At 44.2% G+C, this 13,263-nt stretch overlaps 1 long non-coding RNA gene across 1 annotated transcript; it reads right to left on the bottom strand.

Moving 5' to 3' along the window:
• Positions 1-1,977: 1,977 nt before the first annotated feature.
• On the bottom strand, positions 1,978-13,157 carry LOC128326753 (uncharacterized). The gene is made up of 2 exons (XR_008308242.1): positions 12,819-13,157; positions 1,978-3,475 (listed from the first exon to the last, which is right to left on the bottom strand). It is a non-coding gene; the product is annotated as an uncharacterized LOC128326753 (long non-coding RNA).
• Between the last annotated feature and the right edge of the window lie 106 nt (positions 13,158-13,263).

The raw sequence follows: 13,263 nt of genomic DNA, 5'->3' as shown, positions 1-13,263 counted from the left end.
CTCCTTTTGTGGTCAATAATGCTGTTAATCGTTTATGATCATTACATAGCTTAAACATCCCACAGGTAAGTTCTCCATTTTTCAACAGTCCACATACATGCAAGTGCTTGCTTTTCAACAGTTGAATATTTCCTTTCTGCATCAATACGTGTTCTTGATGCAAATGCAACAGTTTTCTCAACATTTCCTTTATGTACTTGTGTAAGTATAGCACCCAGCCCATAATCAGAGGCATTTGTTGTTACAATTATAGGTAACACCGGATCAATATCAATATCAATGCAGGGCTATCAACAATTAACCTCTTAATGTTCAAAAAAATTGTCTGTGCTGCTACTGTCCAATTCAAACTTGCAGTTCCCCTTGACACCACTTGAAGAGGCTCCACTACAGATGCATAATTTGGAATAAATTTAGCATACCACAAGGTCAAACCCCAAAAGGAACGCAGAGTCTGCATATCCCTTGGGGGAGGTGCCTCTAGGATTGCTGCCACATGATCACTCTTAGGCTTCAATCCCTGTACTGAAATGGTATTATGTCCCAAGAAAAAACACAACCCAAAAAACCTTAATGCAACCCCAAACTGACCAAATTATTTTCATATTCTTCCACTGTTTCCCCAAACACAATTATCATCCAAATAACATTGTATCCCCTTCTGTTCTTTCAAAATAATAGACATTCTCTGGAAAGCACTAGGTGCTGAGGCAAGCCCAGAAGGAACACATTTAAACAGGAAAGGTCCATCATGAGTAATAAGTGTTGTAAGATCTCTACTATCCTCATGCAACAGAACTTGATAGGCACTTTGTAAATCAAGGGTTGAAAACATCTTTGCCCTTCGTAATTCTGAAAAAAATTATATGGGGAAGTGGATGTCTATCAATTAAAATGGCCTTATTAGGCTCCCCTAAATCCACACAAAGACTGATACCACCATCCTCCTCCTTTGTCACTACTATAGGTGAAACCCATTCTGAGGACTCTACCTCTTCAATAATATCATTTGCCCTCATTTCCTTAAGTTCCTCCGATATGGCTTCCCTGAGCACAAATGGTAATCGTTTTAGCTTTTGTTGTATAGGTACATTTGTTTCATTTTGAGTTTATGAATAAACCCCTCAGCACAACCCACTCCACTCAGATACTGCTTCTACCCTATAGTTGCAACAGGTATGTCTTTTGAAGCAGTCTTTAACTGGGGAGGCACTACTTTTCTATCTATTACCCACAAATTTAATGCAGCAAATATCTCTCTCCCAATAACAGGAATACCACAAGTAGTAATATAAAACTCTGTTACTGTACTACATGGATCAAATGTTATCTTCACAGATAAACATCTCTTCACTGGTGCTTGTTTATCTAAATAGCATACCAACTGTAATTTAGGTTCAGTATATGGTGTATCCCCAACATATTGACTCTGGCAATATAGACTCTGGCAATATAGCTGATCATGTATCCAACATTAAATCCATATATTTTGATATCCCCACAGTTGTAACCAAAACATTAACACTACATATAGTTTTCTCTGCCAAACAAGCAGGACTAAGGTTATTCACATTCAAAATGGAAACATCTGGAACTGAAACTACTTGTTCCTGCTGACTATACGGATTAATATGGCATACTTTAGCACAATGTCCCATCTTTTTACATTGAACCATCCTAGCAGGACATCCTCTATTATTTGCCAAATGCTGCCATGACCCATAGCGAAAGTGGCAAACTTTCTGTCCTTCTTGGTTTTGTTGCACCAGCTTGTTACTCTTTTCTTCACTCTTTCCACATGGCTTCATCATATGGCTCCTATCTGCAGAGTCCACGGCATGTACTCAATTTCCTCAGAGGCGTATCTAGGGAAAATAGCGCCTAGGGCAAGCAGTGAAATTGCGCCCCCTGTCCAAACATCTGACACCCATCTTTCAGATAACTTTACCTTAATGTCAGCTCAAAAATACAAGTCAAGCTTGTTAATCTTTTAATATTTCAAAAACTATTTAGCAGTGGACGTAGCCAGACCAAAAAAGGCTGGAAAACTACAAATTTCAGTGTGCTGGGGCTCATGAAATACCCAAATATTATGCAGAGGTGTACTTGGAAAAACTAAATAGAAGTGCCTGTCTAATTCTCGTAGCATCACGATTACATAAATTTTAAAAATAAATGGTGAATTTGACTTTTCCCAGATACTCTGAAAATAATTAAACAATATGCAGAGTAAACAGTGTCACTGCTTGGAATATATTCTAGTATTTCAGAAAGACAGTTAAAATGAGAGAAAGAGCAAGAAACTCCCAGTGGGCCTTAATACTAAGGATTTCACATTGATTCAAAGACAAACTCACCATTAATAGCCATATTATTAAGACATCACATTTAACTCACTTATCACAAGAAGCAAAGTAAGAGCAAATGGATACAATCTTAGCTCATAAACTTCAGCTCAGTATTCACAAGCCCTGATTCTCTGTACATAGTGCCAATCTGAATATGTGTACAGTGACTTATATTATAATTTTTTTAAAAAAAAAATTACCTGTAGCCCCTTTGGGGGACTTCTTAAAGGCTTTGGGGGGTCTGCAAAGTTTCCCCCTCCTCCCACTGGCCTCTAGGGCCTCACAGGCACCATTTGAGCATGTGCGGTAGTCATTTTAAAAAATATTTTTGTTTTTAAAAAATGGCTGCTGAAAACAAAATGGCCACTGTGCATGCTCAAATTGTCTCTGTGAGGCGTGGCATGCCCTAGGGCCTCAGAGGCCATTTGAGCATGCCCAGTGGCCATTTTGTTTTTGGTGGCCATTTTAAAAAAAAAATTAAGAAATTGCGCCCCCCTTCAAGTGGCGCCTGGGGCACGTGCCCTGCCTGCCCCACCCTAGATACACCCCTGCATTTCCTTTATCCAAGTTCATGGTTTTAGCTTCTACCACAGCTGTCTCCAATTGTGTTGCAATCACTATGGCTTTTTCAAAAGTCAAATCTATCTCTAGCAGCAAACATTCTCGAATACATAGCACAGATGTTTTCTCAATCAGCTGGTCTCTAATCATTTCATCTGCCATTACTCCAAAATTACAGGACCCCACCAAATCTCTTAAAGCAGTAATATATTGTAGTATAGATTCTCCACTTCTCTGTTCCCACTGCCGAAATTTATAACAATTAGCTACTACATTTACTCAAGGCACAAAAAAGTTCTTTAAAGCTGAAAGTTCAGTCTCATATTTATCATCTGCAAGTGGTAAGGTATAAAATATACGTTGACCTTCTGTCCCCAAGCAGTGGAGGAGTAAAGCACATTTTCTTGCTTCAGGAATCTCTTCATTCTTTATTGCCAATAGATAGTTCTCAAACATCTGAATCCAGACAGGTAACGCAACTGGTGGCTAACCTGGGCTCTGAAGAAAAGGCATCCGTGGATTCATTGCAAAACAAGCCATCCCGCTTCATCACCAATTTGTTGTATCTAGGACACACAAGAAATAGGGGTCCACAAAGTCCTTTATTGTATGCAGTCTCTTAATATAGTACAGCCATCAGGAACCAAGCAAGCAGTCAGCCCAAGGCAAGACTACTCTCTCATTGCTCTCTGCTCTCTTTTATACAATAGATACACTGATCCCTTTCAGCTGGTTCTCATACTCAACCCCTTAAAGGAACAGTAATTTAAAATCACATCACCGCAGTCCTTTCTCAAAGTAAAGCCTTAAGCAAATTAATTGACAATTTGCACCTTAAGCTAAAATGCCTCTACATGAGACTCTAGTTGATACTGTTAGTTAAGATTTTATTGCCTCCTCACCTTGCCTAGTTGATCTTTTTATTTTTCTGTACCTCTATTTTTGTAACCTAAATAAATCTGATTCTACCACATTTCCGTCTCCTCTCATTTTCCAGACTGAAACTTTGCACAAATGTATTCTGTAAAGAACTGTGCCACCTAGTCATGCTGATTCCCCACATTAGCCCAAAAAGTCCAATTTGAGTGTACTCCAGAACAGTCTCATTAACAGAGGCATGCTTACTATTGGAATGGGTAGAACACCACCTGTTATCCTTCAGAGCAGAACACTTGGCGGGAGTGAACAACACAGTGATGGATTGGCTCAACCAAGTCTCCTTGAGGGAGTCTCAGTGGAGCCTTCACCCACAGGTTTTTTGTCAAATCACATGTATGTTCAGACAGTCTATAGTGGATCTTTTTGCCATAGCAGAGAATGCCCAAGTGCCTCAGTTTTACTCTATGCCCCACAGCCCTGGGAATTGATGCATTGACACAAGCTTGGCCCAAGGGCCTGCTATATGTCTACCCACCTTTTCCTCTGTTGTCCAGTCCTTCAGAAGGTGAGGGCCAAGTGTGTGGAAGTTCTTCTTCTTGCACCCTAAAGGCCGCAGTGGCTATGGTTCACAGAACTAGTCAATCTCTTGGTGTGGAAAACACTGGCAGATCCCAGTAAAAGCGGATCTACTCACTCAAGGGCCGATCTATCACTTCCAGCCAGAACACTTCTTCTCAGTCTGGCAATTGAGCGGGAAAGTCTCTGCCTAATGGAATACCCAGATGCTGTGTTTACTATGTTATACTTGTGACAGTCATCCATTACTAGGATCTACAGCTTCACCTGGAATGCCTTCCTGTTTTAGCATCAGGCGCAGGAAAGATCCCAAGGCAAGCCAGTGATTGGGGAGGTCTTGGAGTTTCTCTAAGCTGATCTGGACAGGAGCCTGAGTACCAACACTTGCAAAAGACAAATGGCTGCCCTGAATGGGATTCTGGGTTGCAAGCGGGTAGGATCTGTGTCCTCCCACCCACACGTTTTGATACACAGGAAGCTGCCATATACTGAGTCAGACCATTGGTCCATCTAGCTCAGTATTGTCTACGGACTGGCAGCGGCTTCTCCAAGGTTGCAGGCAGGAATCTCTCTCAGCTCTATCTTGGAGATGCCAGAGAGGAACTTGGAATCTATATGCTCTTTCCAGAGTGGCTCCACTGCCACTTCGGTGAGCAATGAGGGCAAGGGCCACTGCCCCCCTCCGGTTTGGTACCTTTGGGCTGGGCAGCGGGAGTGAGTTTGGCCTGGTTAGGATTATTTTCATTGTTTTGAGTCTTTCTGGAGAAGGGGATTTGGAGGGGCATGTCCACTGGTCTCGGGGCAACTATTCCAGTGGTGATGGGGAATAGAAGAAGCTACGTTGGCAGGTCAGCAGGCCGTTACAGGGGAAGGAAAGTCAGAAACTTAATAGCTGTTTTCCTTTCCGGCTGCCCTGTCAGCTCTTTGACCTTGGGCAGCGGTACCCACTACCCACAGAGCCTTGCCTTGCTCCTCTAACGCCAGGCCAGTCCAAAATAAATCTGAAGTACTCCATGATTTGATCATGGATGAAGGGGCTGACCTGGTGTGTATTACAGAGACTTAGCTGGGGGAGGCTGGTGGCCCAGTTTGGGCCCTGCTTCTCCCTCCAGGATACTCTGTTGAGGAGCAGGTGAGGGAATGTGGGGGGGGGAGGTGGAGTGGCTGTGGTCTTTAAGGATAATATCTCCCTTATCAGAATCCCTGTCGGAATGTCTGATCATATTGAGTGTGTGTACTTGCGCTTGGGGACCAGAGATAGATTGGGACTTCTGTTGGTGTACCGATCACCCCGCTGCCCAACAGAGTCCCTAACTGAGCTTGCGGACCTGGTCTCGGATTTGATGTTGGAGTGCCCCGTGCTTGTGGTTCTGGGGAACTTCAACATCCACTTTGGGACTGGGTTGTCTGGAGCAGCTCAGGAGTTCATAGTGGCCATGACAACTATAGGCCTATCCCAAGTGGTCTCCGGGCCGACACATACTTCTGGTCACACGCTTGATCTGGTCTTTTACTCTGATCAGGGTGGTGTTCCATGGGTGGGGACGCCTATGATTTCCCCATTGTCATTGACGGACCACCATCTGGTTAAGGTTGGTCTTACAGTTACGTCCCACCTCTGCAGGGATAAGGGGCCTATTACAATGGCCCGTCCAAGAAGGTTATTGGATCCAATAGGATTCCAAGAAGCCTTGGTTGGATTTAATGTTGGCTCGGCCGGAGATCCGATTGATGCCCTGGTGGAAAATTGGAATAGTCAACTTACCAGGGCAGTAGATGGGATCGCTCCTAAGAGTCCTCTCCGACCTGCTTCAAAAATGGCTCCTTGGTATACGGAAGATCTGCGGGAGCTGAAGCAGCAAGGTAGACAACTGGAATGCAAGTGGAGGAAGACTCGACTCGAATCCGACAGATTGCGACATAGAGCATATTTAAAGATCTATGCTCTGACTATACGTGCAGCAAAGAAGCGCTTCTTTTCTGCCCGTATTGCTTCTGCAAACTCACGTCCAGCGGAGCTTTTTAGGGTTGTGAGGGGGCTAGTAGGACCCCCTGCTCCCTTGAATCAAAATTTGGATCCATCAGTTGCCCGCTGTGACACTTTTAATGAGTTTTTTGTGGACAAAATCTCTTGTATTCGGGCCGATTTAGACTTCGACTCCACAGTTAGCGCAGTATCAGATGCAGAGGTATCCAGCAACTCCTCTTGTGTGGTTAAACTAGATCAGTTCCAGTTCGTGACTCCTGAGGATGTGGACAAGCTGCTTGGAACGGTGTGTCCTACCACCTGTCTACTTGATCCTGGCAGGGAGGTTGTTGTGGAGGGCTTGGTGGCAATTATTAATGCCTCTCTGAGGGAGGGCAGGATGCCCCCTTGTTTAAAGGAGACAATTATTAGACCTATTCTTAAGAAGCCTACTTTGGATCCCTCAGAGTTTAATAACTATAGGCCTGTCTCCAACCTCCCATGGTTGGGTAAGGTGATTGAGAAGGTGGTGGCCTCCCAGTTCCTGGCGGTCTTGGAAGAAACTGATTATCTAGACCCATTTCAAACTGGTTTTCAGGGGGGCTACGGGGTGGAGACTGCCTTGGTCAGCCTGATGGATGATCTCCAATTAGGACTTGACGGAGGAAGTGTGACTCTGTTGGTCATTTTGTATCTCTCGGCGGCTTTTGATACTATCGACTTGGTATCGACATATATGACATAGTATCCTTCTGGAACGTCTGAGGGAGTTGGGTGTAGGAGGCATTGCTTTGCAATGGTTCCACTCCTATCTCTTGGGGAGATTCCAGATGGTGTCGCTTGGAGACTGTTGCTCTTCAAAACCTGAGCTTTTATATGGGGTCCCTCAGGGCTCCATATTGTCTCCAATGCTTTTTAACATCTATATGAAACTGCTGGGAGAGATCATCTGGAGATTTGGTGCCGGGTTCTATCAGAACGCTGATGACACCCAAATCTATTTCTCCATGTCAGCTTCAACAAGAGAAGGCATATCCTCCCTGAATGCCTGCCTGGAGGTGGTAATGGGCTGGATGAGGGATAACAAACAGAGACTAAATCCAGACAAGACGTAAGTACTTGTTGTGCGGGGACGTTACTCGGGAAACAATATCGATCTGCTTGTTCTGGATGGGGTCACACTTCCTCAGAAGGAACAGGTACACAGTCTGGAAGTGCTTCTGGATTCACGCCTCTCCCTGGTTTCTCAGGTTGAGGCAGTGGCCAGAAGTGCTTTTTATCAGCTTCAGTTGATACGCCAGCTGCGTCCATTTTTTGAGATTGATGATCTCAGAACAGTAGTACAATTGCTGGAAACCTCCAGACTTGATTATGATGTATAGTAAATTAGAAATGCATGGAATTGCACAGCCTGAATTAGTTTGAAATAATGGTTCTCTGCAAGAGATGTTTCTTTGCACTGTCACAACTATGTTTCTCTGGTAACGTGCTTTGATCTTAAAGTCTTCTCATTTGGGCTGATTATTGACTCCATCTGCCCAGGAACGAACCTCCTTATTGGGGACAAGGTTACCCTGATACATCAATTACTGCAATGTGCTCTATGTGGGGCTGCCTTTGTACATAGTCTGGAAACTACAATTAGTACAGAACGCGGCAGCCAGGTTGGTCTCCGGGTCATCTCGAAGAGACCATATTACTCCTATATTACAGGAGTTACACTGGCTGCCAATAGGTTTCTGAGCAAAATACAAAGTGCTGGTTATAACCTATAAAGCCCTAAACAGCTTAGGCCCACAGTATTTAAGAGAGAGTCTTCTTCTGCACGATCCCCATCGTCCACAGTGTTCATCAGGGGAGGCCCGTCTCTGGCTACCTTCAAGTTGTTTGGTGGCCACTCAGGGACAGGCCTTCTCAGTTGCTGCTCCGAGACTTTGGAATGCACTTCCCGTTGACATAAGACTCTCCCCATCTCTAGCGGTTTTTAAAAGAGCTTTGAAGACTCATCTTTTTAACCAGGCCTTTTAACTTTTAACTTTTGTAATTTTAAATACTGTAAATTGTTTTTGTTTTTAGGCAGCTTTTTGGCATTTTAATTGATTTAAAAGTTTTGTGCTTTTGTATTGTTTTATTATTGTGAACCGCCCCGAGACTTTGGTTTGGGGCAGTATAGAAATGTATTAAATAAATAAATAAATAAATAAATAAGGTGAATATCTTAATAGTGCTCACATCTGGTCTCCCATTCAAATGCAACCAAGGTGGACCCTGCTTAGCTAAGGGGACAAGTCATGCTTGCTACTACAAGACCAGCTCTCCTCCTAGGAAGGGTACCCTGATCCTTCCTAGGCTGTCACTGCTTTGCTACATCTTGTCTGTCAAAAATGCCCTCTGGGAGCATCAAGAGAAAAAGTAATTTTTACTATGAATTCCTGTTCTCTGACACTCACAGAGGACATATGACCAGTCCTCCAGGGTACCATTCTGTTCATTCCTGGGAGGGTGAGGCTTCTGACTCTAGCTGTACATATGGGGAGGTAGTTAGGACTTCCTGGAGATCTTCCAAAATTGGAAGGCCTGTCCAAATGGAGAGAACAGAAAGGAACACAAACCCTGGCAAAAGAAATGCAAGGTGACAATAAGGGAGGCGGAAAGAGAGTTTGAAGATCATTTGGATAAAAGTATCTAGGGGAATAACAAAAACTTCTTTAAATACATCAGATGCAGGAAACCTGCCAGGGAGGCAGTTGGACCATTAGACAATGAGGGAGTGAAAGGAATTATTAAGGAGGATATGGAGGTTGCCGAGAAGCGAAATGAATTCTTTGCGTCCATCTTCATGGCAGAGGATACTGAGCATATACCTGTTCCTGAACCAGGCTTTTGGGGGATGGAGATTAAAGAACCGAGTCAGACAGAAGTGACAATAGTTGATGATCTAAACTGTCTGGAAAAACTGAAAACTAGCAAATTGCCAGGGCTGGATGGCATCCATCCAAGAGTCCTCAAAGAACTCAAATGTGAAATTGCCAACCTCCTTGCTAATATAACTTATCCCTGCAACCAGGATCTGTACTGGAGAACTGGAAAGTAGCAAATGTTAAACTGATTTACAAAAAGGGATACAGGGGTGATCTGGGAAATTGCAGGCTGTTTAGCTTAACTTCAGTTCCAGGCAAATTGATGGAAAGCATCCTCAAGGATAAAAATTTAAAGCACATAGAAGAACAGGCCCTGCTGGGAGAGAACCAGCATGGCTTCTGCAAAGGTAAATCTTGCCTCACAAACCTTTTGGAGTTCTTTGAGAATGTCAACAAGTGTGTGGATCAAGGTGATCCAGTTGACATAGTATACCTGGACTTCCAAAAAGCTTTTGACAAAGTTCCTCATCAAAGACTCCTGAGGAAACGTAGCAGTCATGGGATAAAGGGACAAGTACATGTGTGGATTGCTAACTGGTTGAAGGAAACAGAGGGTAGGTATAAACGGAGAGTTTTCACAATCGAGGGAAGTAAGAAGTGGGGTCTCCCAGGGATCTGTACTGGAACTGGTGCCTTTTAATTTATTCATAAATGATCTAGAAGTAGGGGTAAGCAGCGAGGTGGTCAAATTTGCAGATGATACCAAACTCTTCCGGGTAGTGAAATCCAAAACGGATTGTGAGGAGCTCCAAAAGGATATCTCCAAACTGGGTGAGTGGGCAACAAAATGGCAAATGCGGTTTAGTGTTGGCAAGTGTAAAGTGATGCACATTGGGATGAAAAACCCCAGCTTCAAGTATATGCTGATGGGATCTGAGCTGTCAGTGACTGACCAGGACAGGGATCTTGGGGTCGTGGTGGACAGCTCATTGAAAGTGTCAACTCAATGTGCCGCAGGTGTGAAAAAGGCCAATTCCATGCTAGGGATCATTAGGAAGGAGATTGGAAATAAAACTGCTAATATTACAATGCCCTTATACAAAACTATGGTGCGGCCACATCTGGAGTACTGCGTACAATTCTGGTCACCACATCTCAAAAAGGACATTGTAGAACTGGAAACGGTGCAGAAGAGGGCAACCAAAATTATCAGGGGCCTAGAGCTAGGGGTGTGCACAGTCTGGAGTCCCCCCCGGTCTGGCATGGGGGGGACTGTTACTTTAAGCAGGGGGTGGTGGTAGTACTTACCCCCCCCCCGCCGCTCTTCCTCCTCCGGCGCTGGTCCTTTTAAAAATCTTCTTGGGGCGGCAGAGTTCCTCCCTGCCGCCCCTGCCCCCGTCGTTGTTCCTCAAGGCTAAAAGCGACTAGAGCTAGCGGCGCGCATGCGCCCTGCGCGGTGCGCATGCTCGTCTCTGACGCTGCCCCGCGCGCTGCATACGTCACATATGCGGCGCGCGGCAGCGTCAGAGACGAGTGTGCGCGCCGCGCAGGGCGCATGCGCACCGCTAGCTCTAGTCTCTTTGAGCTTTAAGGAACGACGGGGGCAGGGGCGGCAGGGAGGAACTCTGCCGCCTCAAGAAGATCACCTTGATCCACACACTTGTTGACATTTGTTGATTTTTAAAAGGATCAGCGCCGGAGGGGGAAGAGCGGCGGGGGGGGGTAAGTACTACCACCCACGCCCGCTTAAAGTAACAGTCCCCTGCCCATCCGAACCGCCGGACTTCTGAACTGGTCCGGAGGGCTTTAATAGTGAGCCCGAACCGAACCATGCACACTACTACCTAGAGCACCTTCCTTATGAGGCAAGGCAACAACATCTGGGGCTATTTATTTATTTATTTTATTCATTCATTCAATTTTTATACCGCCCTTCCAAAAATGGCTCAGGGTGGTTTACACAGAGAAAAAATAAATAAATAAGATAAATAAAATGGATCCCTGTCCCCAAAGGGCTCACAATCTAAAAAGAAACATAAGATAGACACCAGCAACAGTCACTGGAAGTACTGTGCTGGGGGTAGATAGGGCCAGTTACTCTCCCTCTGCTAAATAAAGAGAATCACCACGTAAAAAGGTGCCTCTTTGCCCAGTTAGCAGGGGTACGACATTTAGTTTTGAAAAAAGACGACTGCGAGGAGACATGATAGAGGTCTATAAAATCATGCATGGTGTAGAGAAAGTAGATAGAGAGAAATTCTTCTCCCTCTCACACAACACTAGAACCAGGGGTCATCCCATGACATTGATTGCCTTGAAATTTTTGACCAGCCAACAGAGGTACCTTTCCACACAACGCATAATCAACTTGTGGAATTCTCTCTACCACAAGATGTAGTGACAGCCAACAACCTGGATGGCTTTAAGAAGGGGCTTGGTTAACTTCATGGAGGAGAGGTCTATCATCGGTTACTAGTCGGAGGGCTATAGGCCACCTCCAGCCTCAAAGGCAGGATGCCTCTGAGTACCAGTTGCAGGGGAGTAACAGCAGAAGAGAGGACATGCCCTCAACTCCTGCCTGTAGGCTTCCAGCGGCATCTGGTGGGCCACTGTGTGAAACAGGATGCTGGACTAGATGGGCCTTATCCAGCAGGGCTGTTCTTATGTTCCCGCTTTTCTGTCATCTTACTCTTTGTCTTTTTTTGTTGGTCAGATCTGGGATGTGTTAATGGTTTAATATTTTTGGTAGTTCAGTTCAGTTTATTATAATCTTTGATCAGATAAACAGATTACAACTCAGACCCAGATTAAAAGAACCTTAAGAGTAAATATTAATACATATATATAAGAATGCATATATGGAAGCTATTACATTAGATGAAAATAAAATAAGATGAGAATCTAAAAAACCTAAATTAACCATTTCTAATACACCATGTGCAGATCTTAATTGCCGGCCGTACAAAACCTGGCTACCTGCTGCAAAACATCAGTGTGAATGACAGAAAGAAGTAAATTTATATAAAACTCATCAGAATATTTGGATATCTTAAAATAAAACGAGTAATATATCTAAAATGTAGATCACAATAAAAAGAGCAGCAGGGGAGCACATGGCCAACTGTCTCAACATCTCCATTCCCACAGGGGCACAAGAGTCCAGAAAAGGGACTCTCCTGAACTTACCGTCCATTACCATAGAGGGCTCTTCTATGTATTGGGTATGTCAGGTTATACAAATATTGGCTGTTTTTTGTAAATATTTAACAGCTCCAAGCCTTGTGTATCTGGATGCCCGGCTTAGATCAACTTGATGTTCCATATCAATGATACATTGCTTGAGTGTTATCTCAATATGATACCTTGGCACAGGTGTTATAACCAAGAGGGAGCAGATATTCCAGTGATAACCCAAATTTTAACTTTTCGGTGATTAGAAGATATATCCAATCGGAAGGATATCCATCCTTAAAAATTAAAGGAGCTAGGCAAGAAGGAAAATAGAAGGTGGGGCTGCCTGGCCCTCCCACTGGAGGAACCTAACTTTCTGGACCACCATGCCTATCGCTCCAGGTGGAGAGGCTAACCGTCTCTAGTGTTCTCCAGGAATTCAGGGTAAGAAATTACCTTTTTTCTCCTTCTCCTTTCCCTCCCTTTTCTTTACTGACTCCATCCCCCACACGCTCTACTACAGGATCCCCACTGAGACAAACTTTTCAGAACACAACGCAAAAGATTTATGTACTAGATAGAAAACAAGAAGTTCCCTGTTGAATAACCTGCACCGCAGGTTTATCACGAAAACTGAAGGCTAACGATGACATATTTGTCAGTCATAACCTTCGAGTACCAATAAAGCCTCTGGAAACGGGAAAATTTTTAAAAAAGGAACCTAAGGACGATTCGTGCATGCTCATTATTCTCTCCTCTCTCCTTTTCACTTCTTAAGTCTATGTCTAAACCTCTCCGAACCACGAGGACACAAATGCGCATACTGAGGAAGGTCTGTTGCTTCTGCGCTTCTCTTTCCTCAAGTCACTGATTTGTAGACGAGCGACTCCTCCCTCTTTAC

This window comes from Hemicordylus capensis, chromosome 1 (genome assembly GCF_027244095.1).
Source record: "Hemicordylus capensis ecotype Gifberg chromosome 1, rHemCap1.1.pri, whole genome shotgun sequence".
Taxonomy (NCBI): Eukaryota; Metazoa; Chordata; class Lepidosauria; order Squamata; family Cordylidae; genus Hemicordylus; species Hemicordylus capensis.
Note: the sequence above shows the minus strand (reverse complement) of the source record. Positions and strands in the feature narration are given on the sequence as shown.